The 20,327-nt window shown below is 37.8% G+C and overlaps 1 long non-coding RNA gene and 2 other non-coding genes across 3 annotated transcripts; 1 reads left to right on the top strand and 2 right to left on the bottom strand.

The window, feature by feature from the left end:
• Nucleotides 1-7,357: 7,357 nt before the first annotated feature.
• LOC123637541 lies at nt 7,358-7,464 on the top strand. The gene has a single exon (XR_006734910.1). It is a non-coding gene; the product is annotated as a U6 spliceosomal RNA (small nuclear RNA).
• A 5,121-nt stretch (nt 7,465-12,585) lies between these two features.
• LOC123637516 lies at nt 12,586-12,801 on the bottom strand. Its single transcript, XR_006734892.1, has one exon. It is a non-coding gene; the product is annotated as a small nucleolar RNA U3 (small nucleolar RNA).
• A 593-nt stretch (nt 12,802-13,394) lies between these two features.
• LOC123636778 lies at nt 13,395-19,151 on the bottom strand. The gene is made up of 3 exons (XR_006734658.1): nt 18,783-19,151; nt 17,015-17,114; nt 13,395-13,596 (listed from the first exon to the last, which is right to left on the bottom strand). It is a non-coding gene; the product is annotated as an uncharacterized LOC123636778 (long non-coding RNA).
• Between the last annotated feature and the right edge of the window lie 1,176 nt (nt 19,152-20,327).

Genomic DNA, 20,327 nt, shown 5'->3' with positions numbered 1-20,327 from the left:
TCTCTACTCTCATGGATATTCTATATTCTATTGTATATTCTAATGTAATATAAACAACTAAATAAACAAGATGATTTTAAATTATTGAAATGCAATTAAGGAAGTAAAAGAGAGAATCTGATGTGGTGACCAGGAGCGGCTCCTTAAGAGGGTGTGACCAGGGAAGGCCAATAGAATGAAAACCTGAATGGTAAGGGCCAAGGGAAGAGTGCCCCAGGTAGAGGAAATGTCAAAGCAGGCTAGAGCGTATCAGGAGATAAAAGATAGTGGCTTGAACCTGCACAGTGCAAAGAAATGGAGTGCAATGGCTAAGGTGCGATGTTTTGAACATGGGACCATGGGATAAGGGAAAGAGAGATGTTGAGGAAGACTCCCTGTTTTCACAGTTGGTCAAATGAAGGAAAATCATGGACTTGGTGGAGAGGGGTGGGGTGGGGGGTTGAATAAAGGAAAAAAAAAAAAAAGAAAATCATGACAGTAAGTGCTTGGACTGTCATGGTGTTTTAGTCCAGCAGCACTTACGATCTAGAGGAACAAATATATCAACACTGCTACGGCCTGCCTGCCCCAGAATCAACACCTTGACCCTGCACAAGCCTGCGCTGCACAGTCCCATTGAGTTAAGGAGGATCCACGTAACTAAGAGGGAACACCAAGTCTCCCGAATATAAAATAAGGTGGGGACAGTCCAGCCACCTGACATGTAAGAAAGAGATGTGCTGTGCATCTCAGGATCCTCTTCTAGGCTAGCACAGTCTGTCCTGGATGCCTAACATTTCCTGTGGCCTGTGATCTCTCCTGTCTAATCAGGAGGTATCCTTACACATCATGCTCACCCCTTATCTCTTTGGGTATTTTTCCTCCCATTTCTGACCTGCTCCATGGTGTCAGAATAGTTAATATTACAATGCTGAGCAGTCTCTCCCATAAGGCAGCATCTGCAGTGAACTTTTCAAATCACAGATCACTATTTGGGCAATACAGTGTTTGGGAAGACTTAAAGAGGAACAATGTCTTAGATATACCTTACAATAATCCTTAGGTACAAACTGTTATTATTCCTGTTTTGTGGATGATGCCACTGAGGTTGTAAGAAGTTAAGAAAGTTAAACAAGGGGTTGAAGGGATAAGGAAGATCGGACATTAGTCTAAAGCGGAGGAGTCAGAGTTTGAACTTTGAACTCCCATCTGACTTCATAGTGTGAAATATTAAAATATTTACATTGTTTCAAAATAAAAAGTTCACACACACAAGCAGATGCACCTGCACATGCGCACATACACACCTTAAAGGCTCCCTTTGGTTGGCTGGAGCCCTCTGGAATGGACCGAGAGGCAAAGAGAGAGCCAAACTACTTGGCCTAAGAAATCCACAGGAATTCTTAGGACGGGGAGAAGGTCAAAGAGGAGACAAGAACCCAGTTACAGGGCTCTTTGTGGAGAGAGTCATGAGGAGGGAGTGGTGGAGGGACTTTTAAGACCAGGGTCCAAGGTTTGAGGTTGTTGGGTTATTATGTGCCCGCCCCCTTGAGTAAATGTGTGCTACAGGCAGCCTTGTGGTGGTGTCACAATGGGAACAAAGAATCAGAGTGATGCACAGCTGTGACACAGGACCTCAAAGCAACACTAACACCGTGAGAGAGGTAAAACGGCAGAGAAAAAAGGGAAGTCAGCAGCAGCAGGAACTCAAAGATGGAGGCAACTAGGAAATAATGTGGGTACCATAGGGATTTCCAGAGTTTGGAGGGATACTGGATTTCCTACTATATTGTACTTCTGGTCTATTTGAATTAAAGTTTGCCTTTAATTCATATTTGTCTTTTTAAAAAATCCTTCTTTCTCCCCCTCCATCCTTTCCTCTCTCTCTTCCCCCACCCCCAACTTTTATCTTCCATTGGCCTGCCTTGTCTTCCACTCCTACTAACAGTTAACTACTCTTAATTAGTTTATGTATCATTCTAGAAATTTAAAATGCATTTACAATCAAATGTGAGTACATACTGTCCTTCTATATAATTTTACACAATTGGAAGAATATGTAGTTACCCGCACCTTGCTTCTTTCGCTTAATGATGTTTCTAGACAATCTTCCCATATCAGTCTATGAAGATCTTCCTCATTCTTTTATACAACTAACAGTGTGCTGTTGATTCTATGTACCATAATGATTTTTTTTGTTTTGTTTTTTGTTTTTTTGAGATGGGGTCTGAATCTGTTGCCCAAGCTAGAGTGAGTGCAGTGGCATCATCATAGCTCACTGCAACCTCAAACTGATGGGCTCAAGCGATCTTCCTGCCTCAGCCTCCCCAGTAGCTGGAACTACACACAGCCATCACACCTGGGTAATTTAAAACATTTTTTTGTAGAGATAGGGTCTTGCTGTGTTGCTCAGGCTGGTCTCAAACTCCCACCTTGGCCTTCCAAATTGCTAGGATTACAGCAGTAAGCTGCCACACCCAGCCCATTATGTTTTTTAATGAGACCCTATGGCTGGATATTTATGCTGATCCTAGTGGAATCGCAGGGTGAAGTATACTTGCATTATTCATTTTGATAGATATTGCTGAACTGTCCTACCTAGGGGGATTTTACTTAAATTTTAAAGGATGAGTTAATCCTAGTATATTGAAGGCTTACGGGGCAAGCAGGCAAGTAAAACCAAGGTTTTTTTTTTTTTGTTTGTTTTTTTAGCACAGACTTCTCTGTCATACACAAGGTCTTAATGAAAATCCGACAGTATCCACCACAGAGTTACCCAAATCTATGCACATTAAGGTGACCTTCTTCTGTAGATCTATCTTGATGCCTCTGGGTCTTCCTCAAAATTTCTAGTCCATGTTCTTTTTTAAATAATAAAGACACCAGCAATTCTACATCTAGAAATATTCTGTGACTATGCATAAATACTTGTGAAATGGCATGTGTACAAAATTATTTCTTGATGCATTATATTTAATAGCAAAAGAAGCAATCTACATGTCCATCAATAGGGGCCTGGTTAAATAAATTATGATAGATCATCACACAATGGAATACTAGGCATCTATAAATAAGAATGAAGCGGCTCTTTTTGTGGTAATATGGAACAATCTTCAACCTCTGTTAGGAAGTGCAGTGCACAGCAATGCACATAGGTGGCTGCCATTGTATAAAATGAGAGGGAAGAATATGATACACATATATGCTTGTGTGTGTACAAAGTATCTCTAGAGGATACACATATAAAGACAATTGTTCATTTCTAGGGAGAGTAACTGAGTAGCTTTGGGACAGTTACTGTAGGACCTTGTAAACCTTTCAAATAATGGACCATATGAATGCATTATCTATTCACAAAATAAAATTGTCAGATGAGTTTTCTGAATGAAGAAAGGATTGACCAATAAGGTACAACTGTTAAAAGCAAATCAAGGCCCCAGTGATTATAAATGCCTTAGAAAAATATTGAACTTGAATTCAGCACCCTCGCACAGCACCTGGCCTCTAGCTGATACCTTAAGTGACCCTTCCTGTTCCCACTCAGTGTATTTTTTTTTTTTTTTGAGACAGAGTCTCGCTCTGTTGCCCGGGCTAGAGTGCCATGGCATCAGCCTAGCTCACAGCAACCTCAAACTCCTGGGCTTACGTAATCCTTCTGCCTCAGCCTCCTGAGTAGCTGGGACTACAGGCACGTGCCACCATGCCTAGCTAATTTTTTTTCTATATATATTTTTAGCTGTCCAGATCATTTCTTTCTATTTTTAGTACAGACAGGGTCTTGCTCTTGCTCAGGCTGGTCTTGAACTCCTGACCTCGAGCGATCCTCCCGCCTCGGCCTCCCAGAGTGCGAGGATTACAGGCGTGAGCCACCACACCCGGCCTCGGTGTATTTTTTTGCACTTTAAAATTGGTGTGTCATTTTAGTGGACAATATGGATTGGCTCACTCAATGTACTCTACCTTCCTCCAGGGTATCTTCCTGTACTGCAGAAATAGAACACGAAAATCCACAGTTCTGGCTCCTTTGCAGGGTTAGCTCTGGATGTGAATTGCTTTCACCAATTAGACACATTTGAGTGAGATGTGGAAGGCAGAAGTGAGGTGGAAGTTATTTTCCTGGTCCTCTTATTTTCCTGCTGCAGGTGAGGTCGAGAATATGTGAGGTTTTATTTTTTATAGTACCTTCTTCAGTGTTCCTTTTTCAGCTTCCTGAGTGTTGGGGTGCAGTTGCTGTGGCAACAGAAGCCATGTTGCCTTCCTGAACCCTGGTCTTGAACGTAACTCAGAGACAGCTCTCCTGGTGAGTCAGTTTTGCATTGTTTTAGGAGTCATTCCTGAAGGGCCTGCCTAAAGTCTACTCCTTTGGCTCTTTCAAAGATTTTCTAAGCACATAAATCTCTATGATAAATCCCTTCATGCTTAAAATATTTCCAGTGGTTTCTGTTTCCTGCACTGAACCCTGCCTGGTACAATCAGTAGGATTTCAGAGAAAATTATACAGTGAAACGTTCTGCCTGGGCTTCATGTTCCAATTCAGGTTATTCTAATCACTCCCCAGTGGTCCTGGCCTGCCCTTCACTCAGATTCCAACCTTGACCCCAGGCTGATAAGATATGCAGAGTTCTAATTCAGTAACCCTCTGGTTTTGCTGCTTGTCGTGACCTGACCTTTGTTCTATGCTTCTCAGCATCTGGCTTAACCTCCCCTCTGGAGCTGAGTTTCTTCTCACTTTCTGAAGGGTGGATTTTGCCTAATAACTTGGAGGCTAAGTTCCTACAAAGATGGTTAAAACATTACCTGGGTCTCTGATCCCTGTAAGTGCTCCAGGACAAAGACCTATCCAGAGAGCCAAGACTCACCAGTATGGATGAATAGATGGTTAAAACACTGAAACAGCTACTATCTTGGACACCCCAGTGCTCCTTCACACTTCCTCCCAAACCCAGGGGCTATCTAGACCCTCCCTGTGGTGCATTCACGAAAAATTAATGCCTAGTCCAACAGAGAGGCCTCTGGGCTCTAGTTCAGAGACATGATCAACCTCAATTCTGATTAGCCCTTGATGGTCCCTATTGGTTGTTTAATGTTTGGAAAGTCACCTCTGCATATGAGCCTGCGGTATCTTTGTTGATTGGGTGTTCCCCTTTACCTGTATTATTTGTTTGCATCCATTTATTCTGTGAATTTTCACTATCCTGCTGTGGGGACTATCACTATCCCACTCTTGATTTTAGATCCTGATTAGATACTGAGGACTTTTATCTTATCTGTAATATCCTTCCAACAGATTTCTTAGGGCTTGATCAGCCTCACCAGCTCCTGTCTTATTGTAGAAAGGCTCCTTGGATTATGGATCTTTTTTAAGAGCCTCTGTCTTTTCCTGCCTTTTGTATCAGGCTGTCAGGTTAATCCTATCCTATGTTACATTTATAAGAAATAATTAACAGTCTAAGAACCAGAATTTCAAAATATTTTTAAACACTAAAATCTGCTCAAATTTTTTAGGCTAAATGAAAGTTTACCTCATGTCTATTATTTAAATAAAAAAAAATTTGACGTCTTGTAATTTGAGTCTTCTCTTGGTATAACTACAATTATTGTGACCACATTCTTAAATTGAGTTAACGTATGTCATTAGAAAATACTGTGAAAAATCAAGACACTTTGACAAAACCAGTCAAACTCACAGTTGAGTTTGGCAAATTTTATGCTGCAAAATACAGTTAGATTATTCCATATTATTTGGATTATTATCCCACCATATAGAGAACCAATGGTTGCTCCAAGTTATAGAATTGATAATATGCCCACCATTTGAAGAATAATATTGGTGGTTCTCTAGTAAGAAATCTAGGAAAGAAGCTGGAAGATAAGTTCACAAGGGCAGAACATTTAAAGTAGAAGAAATTCAGATTGGTGAATATCACGTCATTTTTTTTGTCAGAAAGGAGAATAAAGGACATGTCAGGATCTAAAAGAGAAAACATATTAATGTATTCCAGCAAAAATCAAGACATGGGATTTGAGTAACCTGGCAACCAACCAAGAATTCAGCGAGAAGAATGCCAAGATGTGGCAGAGCTGGAAAGCAATCCATCCACATAGACTGTCCGTGGACTCCAAGGAGCGTGTATTCAAGAATGAGAATGGGATGCATTTCATACTGTAGATGGATAAAGGAGGCATATAAGTCTTTTTTTCAGTAGAGAAAAAGAAAGTTAATTAGAATTTATAAGAAAAAACAAAAACCACAAGAAAGGCATGGTCCTAGATATGAAGCAAACTAAAATTTGGCTTGATTTTGAACAACTGATACAATTTAAGGAAAAAGACGTTCACTCTTAGGTGGCAGAGGGGTCAAAAAGTGGACCATGAAGGAGGAAATGTCCCGGTGTAGCTCTGAGTAATATTTACATAGTGATAATAAAGCAAATGCTCCTTACTGCTGTTAAAAGTTTAGAATCAGCTACAGACAAAACACTGAGTATTTATTTATAGTTACAGAACAGGGTGTAGCTGTCTTTAACCTTGATATTATAAAATTGAAAGACAGAAAGTGAAATTAAAGATGACAGAGGTTGGGTGGAAGAAGAGGAAGAGAAAATGAAAGCAGAATGTGATAATGGCATTATCTTACATACTGGGGAGACAAGAGCTGCTATAAAGTTGACAAACAAGGCGCAGTGGCTCACACCTGTAATCCTAGCACTCTGGGAGGTCGAGGCCAGAGAATTGCTCAAGGTCAGGAGTTCGAGACCAGCCTGAGCAAGAGCAAGACCCTGTCTCTACTATAAAAGAGAAAGAAATTAACCAGACAATTAAAAATATATAGAAAAAAGTGAGCCGGGCATGGTGGTGCACGCCTGTAGTCCTAGCTACTTGGGAGGCTGAGGCAGGAGGATTGCTTGAGCCCAGGAGTTTGAGGTTGCTGTGAGTTAGGCTGACACCACAGCACTCCAGCCGGGGCAACAGAGTGAGACTCTGTCTCAAAAAAAAAAAAAAAAAAGAAACAGGAGTTTAAGTATCTTATTTTAAGTTACAAGAAGACTTCCAAAAGAATAACTAAAGATAATATAACTATTAAAAATGGGAAGGATGGAGAGTGGCTTAAATAGTTAAATCCTTACCTTTTAAATGTGGGAGTAAATACATGTCTAAAATTGATACATCAAGAAATATTAACATAGAAATATTATTAAGAGATATAAAGTGACTACCTAAAAGCAAAAACAAAATGAGTTGCCCTTGAGAAGCAGTACTGGGGTGAGGAGTAGGGAAGGAATGGTAGTAAGCGCTACGGCATTTCATTAAAAGTCTTTCTGGACTGGCTAATTTTTTTTTACTATGTGCAAATATTAATCTCTTAAAACAGCTAATAGTGCTCGCTTCGGCAGCACATATACTAAAATTGGAACGATACAGAGAAGATTAGCATGGCCCCTGCGCAAGGATGACACGCAAATTCGTGAAGCGTTCCATATTTTTTCTTTAACAAAGACACCTGTACCTGAATGTTTATAGCAGCACAATTCACAATCGCAAAGATGTGGAAACAACCCAAGTGCCCATCAATCCACGAATGGATTAGTAAACTGTGGTATATGTATACCATGGAGTACTACTCAGCTATAAGAAATAACGATGATACGACATCTCTTTGGTTCTCCTGGAGAGAGCTGGAACCCATTATATTAAGTGAAGTATCCAAAGAATGGAAAAACAAGCATCACATGTACTCACCAGAAAACTGGTTTCCCTGATCATCACCTAAATGTACATCGGGGAAGGATACCAATTGGATATCAGACTGGGATGGGGGGTGGGGGGGAGGGGAGGGGTGTATGCCTACATGATGAGTGCGTTGCACACCCTCTGGGGAATGGTCATGCTTGAAGGTGCAGACCCGGGGAGGTGGGGGGGGAGGGGAAGGAGGTATGACTACATGATGAGTGCCAGGCGCACTGTCTGGAGAATGAGAACGGACGCGCTTGGGGCTCTGACTCGGGGGGATGGGCGGGACATGGACAATGTATATGACCTGAACTTATGTACCCCCATGATGAGCTGAAATAAAAAATAAAATAAAATAAAATAAAATGAATAAAAAAAAAACAAATATAATTTGACATGTTAGAATAAACAAGCATTATAATAGTATTGTTTCCATAGATTGGTAATAGCATGTGATAAAATCCAGCATCCATTCCTTTTATAAACTAGAAATAGAAGGGAACATTTTTAATCTGGCAAAAATTATCTATAAGAAACCTATCATAAACATGATTCTTAATGATTAAATGTTGAAAATTTTTCCTTTGTGGTTAGAACAAGACAAGTATACCTAATATCCAGATTTATATTCCACCCTTCATTGGATGTTCTATCCAGTGGCAGGAGAAAAGAAAAATAAATAAAAGAGTAAATATTTGAATAATTAAAAAAAAAAACAGCTAATAAAAATAAAAGAACCAAGTTGGATTGAAAATAGATATAATTTTTGTTCTTAGCATATCAAATGTGAGGGAAATTGCTATTAGATCTAGGATATTTTAAAAGATAGTACACAATAAAAAATCATCATAATCAACTAAACATAAGTAAATAATAAGAAACTTGATAATAGTTTCTAAAAAATATTAATACTTTTGTTTCTTTCTTTAACTACTATATTTCTCAGGTAATTATTACTTGTTTCTCACTTCAGAGATTTTTAGGCAAGTGAGGTAGTCATTTGAATATAACTCATTAAATACAATTTTCAAACCGATCTGAAGACCTACTTGAAGGTAACCTGAGGTTTTGCTACAGATTAACGAAAGTTTTGTGGATAATTCCTTTCCTGGAAAGAAAGAAAATGAAATGATGTAGAGGGACTCTCAGCAATTCATATCTTCTCCATTTAACAGGGGCCAAGAGTGTACCTTCCAGCTTGCACTCCCTGGAGAGTGGAGAAGGGGTAACTTCCTGCTACATCATTTTCCTTGAGCACAGAATAAGCAGGGAGGGTGGGAAGAACTTTTTCCTCCCACAATTTTGTCAGGACAAGCAGTTGTGGCCCGAAGAGCTTTAGAGATTTGTGCAGCACTCGCAGGTTTGAATGCTTATCCATGTTTTGAATATCATTTAGATCTCTTTTTTAAAAATGAGATTTCCTAATAAATGTCTTTATTACCCTAAAATTATTTTATAATACTAAAAGATACATAAATTTGTTATCTTCCAAATATTGAATCTTTAATGAATATTGGTTTTTCTCTACTGTAACCTAGCTGACCTATATTCTTGTATAAAAATCTATCTCTAGGTCCTTCCTTTGCCATATTTTGAGACAAAGTTGGGATAATGATGGGGCAGGGAGCAGGTATCAGGTTCAGTTTTAGTGCACACATAAATGAAGGGAAAACATAAAAATACTCATAGAATAAGAGCAGCACTAAGCCTTCATTCATGATTAAACAAATATATATTAAGTTCATATTATGTACCAGGCAGTAGGCTAGCTGGTAATATTCTGTATAAAGACAGAGCTAGAAGCATTATTCCATCCCTAGTAGCACTTTAACTGCTTGAAATTTTAGAAATTATGTTCATTTATCGCAGGACTTAACTTTGGCATTGTTGCCATTTTGGACCAGATTGATTCTTTGTTGTGGGGGGCTGCCCCGGCATTGTAGGCTATCTAGCAGCATTCCTGGTTTCTACCACTAGATGCCAGTAATATCCCTTCCCCTTGCACCCCCATTCCCCCCTTGTGACAATCTCCAGACATTGTGAAATGTCCCCTGGGGACAAAATTGTCCCTAGTTAAGAATCAATGAGTGTGATCATATTTTTATTTTTTTATCTTTATTTTTTTAAATTCATTTATATAGATAATTTCTATTTTTTAGTAGAGACGGGGGTCTTGCTCTTGCTCAGGCTGGTCTCGAACTCCTGAGCTCAAACAATCCACCGGCCTCGGCCTCCCAAGTGCTAGGATTACAGGCATGAGCCACCGTGCCTGGCCAGTGTGATCATATTTTTAAAGTACTAAAGTTCATTTAACTTTAGAGATACTACTACTGTACCAACCTTGCCTATTTTTCTTTCTTTTCTTTTTTTTTTTTGGAGACAGGATCTCACGTTGTTCATGAGGGCAGTGGCATGATCATAGCTCACTACAACCTCAAACTCCTGGGCTCAAGTGATCCTCCTGCCTCAGCCTCCCGAGTAGCTGGGACTACAGGTGTGTACCACCATGCCCAGCTAATTTTTCTATTTTTTTGTAGTGATGGGGGTCTCACTATGTTGCTCAGGCTGGTCGCCAACTCCTGACCTCAAGCAATCCTCCCACCTGAGCCTCCCAAAGTGCTAGAATTACAGGTGTGAGCCATCATGTACTGTCCTTGCCTATTTCCTATGTGATAAATTTGTCTTACTTACCATTGAACATTTGCACTTGAGAAATATAAACCACAATGAAGTCTGATTCTCAGATATAGCTGAGTGGCATTTCCAAATAACTTGTGAATAGCAGAACAAATACAGCTGTATATTTTTAGCTGAGGAAGGTTTATCTTAAACCATACATGGCTGATAAAAATGTAAAATCTATGCTCTTAGAATTTCTCTTGAGTTAACCAGATGGTGTGCTTATGATCTGCCTACAAAATCTTTCCATTCTTTTCAAATAAAAAGCTATTTTTTACTTTCCACTTTAAGATCATCTATATTTAGATTCTTTCAAAATAAAAAACATCCAGGCTACATTAGACATTAAACTGTCAGAAGTCCTGGAATCCAGGACTTGTGACAAATCTAAGGAAAATGTCACCTACCTGCATGTTCTTTACCCTCACCTTCTAATATCGTCACCTAACCTAGGCTTCCAACCTACCTTTATATTATAATAACAGCAAACACACAGGTACTCCTTACTACGTGCCAGGTAGCATTATAAGCTCTTTTACATATATTTAAAATTCTAAAATGCTTTATTTTGGCTTAATCTCAGACAGAAAAGTTGAAGAATAGTACAAAGAGCTCCTGGATACCTTTCACCAAGATTCACCAATTGTTATCATTTTACTATATTTGTTATCCCACCCCCCCCCCTTTGATAGCTCACTCTCATGCACTCTATTCATTTCATTGTGATCTTGTTCTTTACTCAATAGGTTATATTGAGATGAGCTCAGACAAACTCAAAAGATCAGGGATGAATATAAAAATATAAGACAATCTCTAAGGATAGTGTGGTAGGGTAGCCAGACTAAAAACTATCTCTGTATGGACTCATACATACCTGGAAACTTGATACACATTGCAGATCAGTGAGGAAATGTTGACTTACTTACTAAATGTTGGTGGGACAATTGGTTATCTATCTGGAAAATAATGAAGTTGAATTCCTATCTCACACTGTAAATAAAAATAAATAACAGGAGGATTAAAGTCCTAATATAAAAAGCAAAGATTTAAAACAAGAGAATACTGAGGAAAGGGAGAATATCCTCACGATTTTAAGACAGAAAAGAGGGGTTGCTTTTTTTTTTTTTTTTTGGAGACAGAGTCTCACTCTGTTGCCCAGGCTAGAGTGCCATGGCATCAGCCTAGCTCACAGCAACCTCCAACTCCTGGGCTCAAGTGATCCTTCTGTCTCAGCCTCCTGAGTAACTGGGACTACAGGCAAGCACCACCATGCCTGGGTAATTTTTTCTATTTTTAGTAGAGATGGGGTCTCACTCTTGCTGGTCTCGAACTCCTGACCTCAAGCGATCCTCCCACCTCGGCCTCCCAGAGTGCTAGGATTACCGGCATGAGCCACGACACCCAGTCAGAAAAGGTTTTAAAAAAGAAAATTAAAACACACATAAAAGATTGACATTTGACTATGTTAAAGTTTAGATATTCTGTACATCTAAAAATATCATAAACAAGGTAAAAAGACAATTCAGAGATTGAGAGGATATATTTGTAAATGCAAATGGCTAACAAGGGATTTGTTTCTTGAGTATATAAAGAACTCCCATAAATCAATGCAAAGAAGACAATCCAATATTACAACAACAATAATAATAATGACAGGGGCTATAAATAGGCACAAAAGCCCTTTACAGGAGAAGAAACTTGGGTAGCCAACAACTTATAAAAAGATGATTCAATTCATTGATAATCAAGGACATTAAAGCCATAATGAGATACCATTAGATTGGCAAAAGTTAAGAATTCTGAAAAGGCCAAGCATTGGCATTGGATTGGTGAAGCAAAAGGAGCTTTCTGGTAAGAGAGTATCTTGATGTATCTACTTGGGAGAGTAATTTGGCAACTTACATTGATGTACAATGTTCCTAGCTACATTGTATATAATAGCAAATATTTGGCAACAACCTAAATGTCCCATCCACTGGAGAATGGATAATAATGTGGTATATTAATTCAGGAAATTTTCTACAGCAGTGGAAAAGAATAAATTTACAGCTATCTGTAAATTTACAGTATCCCCACAGATGAAACACAATGCAGAATACATACAGAAATATACCTTTGACATAAAATTCTAAAACATGCAAAACAATCCTACATACATTTCTTTTATTTTCTTGTATCAAGAAAAAAAAAAACGAGATCACTCAGACTGTGTCCTCTCCCTCTCACTCACCCGAAAGGAGAGAAGAACAATCATCAGTGGCAAAGGGCATTTGCAGCGAAGCAACACCAAAAGCCGGCTTCACACTCAGGAGAGAATGTTGCACCTCGTCCTCATGGTTTCCAGTGCTCTACACGTTCAGAGAAACTTCTCTAGTAACGAAGTATGGAAATGATCCCCGAAAGTATAGTCTTCCTACATATATTTCTTAAGAATATATACATATATAGTAAAGTTTTAACAGAATACATGGAAATGAAAGACCCAGCTGAGGAGCTTCATAAGCACCTGTGTTAAGGCTGCACCGACAGACTTATAGGGCTCCAGAGGTTAGCAGGGCTCCAGAGGTTAGAGAATCCCACTCGATGCCAGCCAGACTCCTCCAGTCTGAAGAACAGTGACCAGCCAAAGAGTGCTCAGAAATGAGTGAAGTTGAACTTTCAAGTAACCATATGCTGTGAAAGCCTTGCATGCCCTGTGCTTTAAATATGCAAATATTACATTTTTAAAAACTTAATTTTATGGATTTTTATATTTTCTTTAATGCTTGAGGTAATGTAATTTTAACTGTTCATGTTATCTCATTTTTAATTGAGCTCTATTTTCTCTTATATAGGTTTCTGAAAATCAATGAGCACTAAAGTTTTCTTATAAGATTGTACCAAAGTTACTTACATAAAATGTTCACGTTTTTAGACTATGCATAGGAAAAAAAAGATAGAAAGTATATATTAGTCACAGAGTGACTCCAGAGAAACAGAACCAATAGGATATATCATACATAGAAAGAGATTTATTATAAAAAATTGGTTCCATCATTATGGAGGCTGACAAATTGCAAGATCTTCTGGGTGAGTCGGCAAGCTGAAGACCCGCAGAGTCTGAAGACTGACAGGCCTGAGATCCAGAGAGAGCTGATGTTATAGTTTGAGTCTGAAGACAGGAAAATACCAGCTCAAAGGCAGTCAGGCAAGAGGCATTTTCTTTTACTGGAGGAAAGAAGGTCAGCCTTTTTTGTTCTATTCAGGTCTCCAACCATTTGGATTAGGGCCACCCACATTAGGTGAGGTAATCTTCTGTAAGTCAGTCTACCAATTTAAATGTTAATGTCATCCAAATACACCCTTATAGAAATACATAGAATAACGTTTGACCAAATAGCTGGGAAACCCATGGCTCAGTTAAGTTTACACATAAAACTAACCAACACATAAAGGAATTTTTTTTTTTTTTTGAGACAGAGTCTCACTCTGTTGCCCAGGTTAGAGTGAGTGCCGTGGCGTCAGCCTAGCTCACAGCAACCTCAAACTCCTGGGCTCAAGTGATCCTACTGCCTCAGCCTCCCAAGTAGCTGGGACTACAGGCATGTGCCACCATGCCTAGCTAATTTTTTCTACATATATTTTTAGCTGTCCATATAATTTCTTTCTATTTTTAGTGGAGACAGGGTCTCGCTCTTGCTCAGGCTGGTCTTGAACTCCTGACCTCGAGCGATCCTCCCGCCTCAGCTTCCCCGAGTGCTAGGATTACAGGCGTGAGCCACCGTGTCCATCCTAAGATATTTTTTGTTTGCTCCACTGAAACTCAGGTAAAATTCTTAAAAGTCACTATTTCAAATTCTTCATTATTGAAACATTTATGTATCCTTTTAATTTTCTCACTGATGATGTATATCTTTGTTTAAACCATGAGTATTATTTTTAAAATTTTTACAACTTTATTGAGGTATAACAATTTACATACCTTAAAATTCTTCATTCTAAGGTTTTATGATTTAAATGACTGTTTTAAAACATTTCAATGATGTTTAGAAATTTTATGGAGTTGTACAACCACCACCACAATCTAGTTGCTGAACATTTTCATCACCCAAAACTTTCCCCTGTGCCTGTTTACCTCTTCCCATTCCCATTCAAAGGCTCAGGCAACCACTAATCTACTTTTTCTCTATAGATTTGCCTTTTGTGGACATTGCTTTTGTTCTTTTTAATTAGACATGGGTTCTCATTATGTTGCCCAGGTTGGTCTCAAGCTGACCTCAAGCCTCCTGAGTAGCTGGGACTACAGGAAAGGGCCACCACACACAGCGAACATTTCATATTAACAGAATCATATAATAATGATATCCTTCACTTCTAAGTTCTTCCAGTTAATGTAAATTTTGGGGGGCATTCATCCAAACTCACTCCTCCTAGAGCCTTCTTTATCTCTGGAAATGGCTTTACCATTCACTTAATTACTCAAGAGAAAAAACCTAGTAGTCATCCTTGATTCTTCTCTCAGTATATCTAATCTATCAACCTCGCTTTCAAAATATTTTCCTTCTTTTTTTTTTTGAGACAGGGTCTCACTTTCTCTCCCAGGCTAGAGTGCAGTGGCACAATCATAGCTCACTGCAACGTCAAATTCCTGGGCTCAAGGTATTCTCCTGCCTCAGCCTCCCCAGTGGCTGAGACTACACATGCATGATATCACACCTGGCTAAGTTTTTTGTTTTGTACAGACCAGGTGTTGCTATTGCCCAGGCTGAGGATGTCTCAATTATCCTTATGAAGGATTAAGGTAAAAGGCAATTACCTATGTTCTATCCAAGTGGCAGAACTGCTGTTCCATGTTGTAATGGAAAAAGCCCTGAACTTGGGGTTTGAAGACGTAAGCCCTTATTCCAACTTTGTAGCTCCATCATTTTATTTTAGACAATATCTCTTTTAGACCTTAGTTTCCTCATATGTATAATGAGGTACAATTATATTTATTAGATAATCAGTTTTGCCTAACTTTAACATTCTATGAAAGACTAGTGATTACGAGTACAGGTTTTGAAATCCACTGGATTGAATAACCAGGTTTACATATTTATTCAACAGAACTATTCATCAGTGGGGGCACACTGATGAACATGTCAGAAAGTGTTCCTGCCCTAATGGAGCTTGCATTATAGTGGAGGAATAAAAATAAATCTAGACACTTACAGAGTAATAAGTACTATGAATGAAATACACAGGGATGTAATAGACACGAACTGGGGCATGTGATTGGATCAAGTTTTCAGAGATTTCTCTGAAGAGGAGGCTATGAAGTTGGTATAACATGAAAAGATGGCTATGACATAATAATTGAAAAAATTAAGATGCAAATTGGTAATTTCACTATGTTAAATGAGTAACTTTCCTAAAACAATTTTAAAAAACACTTAAAATGATACACTATAACATAGAAAAGTATGTAAAACATACAGCTTAATGAATTACTAAAAACCAAACACCCATGAAATAAAAGTCCTCATGCCCCTTTCCAAATACAACCTTCCTTCTTTCCCATTAAGGTAACCACTAAGCTTTTATGGTGGCCACTTTCTTGCTTTTTATTTTTATTTATTTTTCTTTTAAATAAAAGGAGCCATACTAATCTTCTCTGTATTGTTCCAATTTTAGTATTGGTGCTGCCTAAGTGAGTATGACTTTCTTGCCTTTTATAAAAATGACTGCCAAATGACTGTGATGACAACTGCACAACTGTACAAATTTACTAAAAATCATCCAACTGTTCACTTGTAATGGATGAATTTTATATGTATATCATACCTTGTTAAAGCTATTTTAAAAAAGACTTTGCACCTCAGTATGCATCCCTAAGCACTACAGCTTAATTTTGCCTGTGTTTGAACTTCATATAAATGAAATACAGTACAAATCCTTTGGTGTCTATTTCTTTCACTCAGCATAATACTTGTGAAATTCGTGCTGTTGCATGAGACTTTAGTCCATTCGTTTTCACTGCTGCTTTAGATTCCATTGTATAATTATACCAACTTATTTACCCATTCTATGTTGATGGACATGTTTCCAATTTTTCACTATTTGAATGTCACTATGCACAGGTCACTTCTGGCATGTGTGCATGCATTTCTGTTGAGTACACATCAAGAGTAGAATTGCATATCTTGGCCTCTAGTATTAAAAGCACATATTTCTCATCAAAAGTTCTGACAAAGACAGCATGACCTAGAATGCATGGTGCCAACCTACCTGTTCAATTTTATTAACTACTAAACTTCAGCCAAATTGGCTTTCAGTTCCTTCTATTCCCCTGCTATCCCCTCATGTGGAATAGTTTCCCTTACCCTGTTTGCTTAGTTAACTTTTATCCCTAAGATTTCAGATTAAGCATCAATGCCTCAGGGAAGGCCTCTCTTATATACTGGCTTACCACCACAAGCCTCTTTTTCTCATTTGTTGCAATAGTTTTACAATTTGCTTGTGAAATTAATTGGCTGTCTCCCCAACAATAAACTCATTAAGGTCAGGGTTTGTGGGGGGGAGGGTGGGGAGGTGTCTTTTTTGCACATCATTGTATCCCTGAACTCAGCACAGTACCTGGCACATTTAGGAAGGGGTCTATAAATACCTGATGAATATCTATTATCCTTTCACATTCAGGACACCAAATTCAAATGCTGTTTCTTCTCTTAATGTTTTATTCTTTTGGCCACCAGCAGTACCATCGTCTAAAAATAAAATTATATTTGGTAAAAGATTTGGTTAAGTCCCCTTTGGTAAAAAAGATTGAATATGAGGGACTTGGCACCTAGGCCCATCATCGTAAACAGGAGTATTTTTTTTTTTTTTTTTTGAGACAGTCTCACTCTGTTGCCCAGGCTAGAGTGCTGTGGAGTCAGCCTAGCTCACAGCAACCTCAAACTCCTAGGCTCAAGCATTCCTCCTGCCTCAGCCTCCCGAGTAGCTAGGACTACAGGCATGCACCACCATGCCCGGCTAATTTTTTCTGTATATATTTTTAGTTATCCATATAATTTCTTTCTATTTTTAGTAGAGACGGGGACTCGCTCTTGCTCAGGCTGGTCTCGAACTCCTGAGCTCAAACCATCCACCCGCCTCGGCCTCCCAGAGTGCTCGGATTACAGGCGTGAGCCACCACGCCCGGCCAAACAGGAATATTTTTTACCGTTTTCTGTGGAGAGATTACAATTATCATAACAAGTAATTTTCTATAAGAATTACAAAACATACGGGCTGTCTCTATCAAATGGTGCTTATTATTTAAGAGATACTTTACATAAATAACTGATGAATTCCATAAAAGTAGGATCATTATAGAGTGCAAATGTAGGATTTTGATCACCTATTCTTCAATAAGTGCTTATTATATAAATAGCAGCAATCTGCATTGATATAATCTTTTTTTAAATCACCAGATGACAAAGTTCTCCCCCAATCAGTCATTTTGTGTAATTTCACTTGCTGTTGTGTAAATATTTTGGTAAGCTTTTTTTATTGGCTTGTTTTTCAATAAAAATTGCTCAGTGGCAACTATCATAGAAAAACTAAGGGTTTTATTCTTGATAAACTCACTTAGATATTCTATATTAAAAGTAGGATGCTTGCTTTTTTTCATGAGTATTAACAACTTTTATATACACTAATTATGTTAATTCAAAATATCATATAAAAATATTCCACTTTTTGTATTAATATCCAATTTAAAAATAATCTCAGTGATTGTATTAGTATAGCACTGAACTCTTTGGAAGGGATGTTTAAGGAATTTTTTTCAAGCACTTAGAAACTATACATCAAATATCTTCAAAGTAAAAGCTTGCAGGTATCTTGCTGAAAAAGTTGAAACCAGGATTACTGCCAATATAAAATGTGGAATAGGGAAATATTTTACTACTGCCATTTTAATGTTCCCTACATTCTTTCTCTAATTTAACCTCCGAACTGCAACCTTAGCATATGAAATGAATTTTAAAAGGAAACTTAACCCTAAGTTTCATGTTTAATAAAATTTGCCTTCTATAGGGAACATTCTCTTAACCATTTCTTTTCATACTACTGTACCCCAAAAAGACAGAGTAGGGTCTAAATTTTACACCAGTTTGTTATAAAGAAAATATATTCACAAGTAGGACTTTTTTCGAAAGTATGTTTTTAAGTGGAAAGATATAAGACTGTTTAGCCTTTTTTATATCAAAGTCATATTTTAGGAATTTACTCAAAAAGTGTCAGCAGATCCTCAAACACACAAAATGCTGCTAGGAAATTACAATTGACCCTTGACCAACACAAGTCCCAACTGCACAGGTCCATTTATATGTGGATTGTTTTTTTCAACCAAACTAGGATAAAAATACAGTATTTGCAAGATGTGATACCTGAGTACGTGGAGGGCTGCCTTTTTGTATATCTAATCGGGTTTCACAGGGCCAAATGTAGGACTTGAGTATGCACGAATTTTGGTATTGGGGAAGTGGTCCTGGAACTGATCCCCCATGTATACCTAGGGACAAATATATACAAATGATCAATACAGCACTTGTAATTCAGTTTTTAAAGGGAAACTAAAACATAGTCTAAGGGTCAAGGGTTTGTTTACATATATCAGTGCAGAGAATCACTGAGGGTGAATTTTAGCTCTGTTCAGACTTGTTTCAGAATGCTAAGCCACACAATCTGAAAGAATTGTATGGAAGTAAGTTTTTTTGTTTGTTTGTTTGTTTGTTTGTTTTGAGACAGAATCTGGCTCTGTTGCCTGGGCTAGAGTAAAGCAGCATCAGCCCACCTTACAGCAACCTCAAATTCCTGGGCTCAGGCGATCCTCTTGCTTCAGCCTCACCAAGTAGCTGGAACTACAGGCATGTGCCAACACACCTGGCTAATTTTTCTGTTTTTAGTAGAGATGGGGTCTCACTCTTGCTCAGGCTGGTCTCACTCAAATGCCTGACCTTGAGTGATCCTCCTGCCTTGGCCTCCCAGAGTGTTATAATTATGGGTGCTAGCCACCACACCCGCCAAGATATTATTTTAAAAGTAAAAAAAGTATCACAATTCCCTGAAACCTAAAACTAGCTAAAATGAACACTAATAAAATTTTTTAAAAAATCATTTAAAAATATTCAACTAGTTTTATTGACTATGAAAATATTGTTTTTATTAGGTTGTAGAAGCATTATCTTATTCAATGTTTTATTACATCAAAATTTTGAAAAATAAATGACGAAATTTTAAACAATATTTAAACAAAAATAGCTACTTCATATTTTAAGTTAATGCAAATTTTCACTAATTTAGAACTCTATATTAATACAGGTTGAATATCTCTTATTTGAAGTGCTTGGGACCAGAAGTGTTCAGATTTCAGATTTTTGAAAATTGGCAGAATACATAGTAGTTGAGCATCCCTAATCCAAAAATATGAAATCCAAAATGCTCCTTTCAATGTAACATTGGCACTCAAAAATTTTCAGATTTTGGAGCATTTCACATTTCAGCTTAGGTATGGTCAATACTCATGTGAATATATGGGGAATTCTTGGAAACGGACACATTATTACATATGAAACTGTGTTACAGACCTTAGAAATAAGAAGGATTTATAATCGTTGAAAAACTTTACAAATTTTCCTAAACCACTTTTTAATATAATGCTTAATTACATATAGACTTTGAGTTTTAATAAAAATTTCAATTATTTTATAATCAATTTAAAGCAAAATTAAAGTCTCATATTTCTTTTCTGGAAGATTATCATTTATCAGGAGTACTACAAATGAAAACAACACACATACAACTAGAAGAGAAAAAGGATATATAGATATCTGGCTAGTTCTGTTTTAAAAATACTAACAAACTATTAATTAGGTTGGAAATCATGATTTAGAAAATATTATAATGTAAAACTTCCGGCATTGTTATGGTCA

This window comes from Lemur catta, chromosome 4 (genome assembly GCF_020740605.2).
Source record: "Lemur catta isolate mLemCat1 chromosome 4, mLemCat1.pri, whole genome shotgun sequence".
Lineage (NCBI taxonomy): Eukaryota > Metazoa > Chordata > Mammalia > Primates > Lemuridae > Lemur > Lemur catta.
The sequence above is the reverse complement of the archived record's forward strand: the minus strand, read 5'-3'. Positions and strand labels throughout refer to the sequence as shown.